Genomic DNA, 1,022 nt, shown 5'->3' with positions numbered 1-1,022 from the left:
CCAATAAAAACTAGTACACCATCTTGTTTAGTTTTTCCTCCTGATGCGTCTAATTTCAATTTTAAGCCACAAATCATTCAACTTTTACTAAATTTTAATGGCCTAGATTCTGAAAATCCATATTTGCATTTAAGAGAATTTGAGAAGGTTTGCAACACTTATAATGATCAAAATTGTAGCATGGATATTGTTCGATTAAAGCTTTTCTCTTTTTCTTTAAAAGATAAAGCTAAAACATGGTTGCAAAATTTGAGATCAAGTTCAATAAGATCATGGGAAGAAATGCAACAACAATTTCTAAAAAAAAAAAAATTCCCTTCCCATAGAATTTTAAAAGACAAATTACAACTTTTTCTCAAAACAAGGGGAAACATTTTATCAATGTTGGGATAGATATAAAGAGTTACTTAATACATGCCCACATCATGGTTTTGAAATATGGAGGATAGTTTTTCACTTTTATGAAGGTTTAATACCTAAAGATAGGCAAATGATAGAATTCATGTGTAATGGAACTTTTGAAGATAAAAACCCAAATAAAGTTATGGAATATTTGGAGTCATTAGCAGAAAATGCTCAAAATTGGGATAATATAGGCTCAATTGAACCACCAAGTAAAACCAATAATTCAACAAATGGGGTTGGTATTTATCTTCTTAAAGATGATGTAGATATTCAAGCCAAACAATAAAAATCGAGTCATTAGAAATGAAAAGGAGTGATAAATTAAAAAGTGTTCAAGAAATTGTTTGTCATATATGTGATACACATGATCATCTTACAAAAAAATTGTCCTACTTTGCCTTCATTTAAAGAATGCCTCCATGAACAAGCCAATTATGTTAACAATTTTAAAAAACCAACATTAGATCCTTTTTCACAAACATATAATCCTGGTTGGAGAAATCATCCTAATTTTAGTTGCAGGAACGATAATAATGCACAACCTTCACAACAACCTTTTCAAAATAACCAAAATCATCAAGGTTATGCTCCTTATATCCCACCTCCAAGAAAACATT

The 1,022-nt window shown here is 29.7% G+C and overlaps 1 non-coding gene across 1 annotated transcript; it reads right to left on the bottom strand.

The window, feature by feature from the left end:
- Nucleotides 1-326: 326 nt before the first annotated feature.
- LOC140885871 (small nucleolar RNA R71) lies at nt 327-432 on the bottom strand. The gene has a single exon (XR_012151284.1). It is a non-coding gene; the product is annotated as a small nucleolar RNA R71 (small nucleolar RNA).
- Between the last annotated feature and the right edge of the window lie 590 nt (nt 433-1,022).

Source organism: Henckelia pumila, chromosome 2, assembly GCF_033568475.1.
Source record: "Henckelia pumila isolate YLH828 chromosome 2, ASM3356847v2, whole genome shotgun sequence".
Lineage (NCBI taxonomy): Eukaryota > Viridiplantae > Streptophyta > Magnoliopsida > Lamiales > Gesneriaceae > Henckelia > Henckelia pumila.
This window is presented reverse-complemented; position numbering and strand designations above follow the sequence as displayed.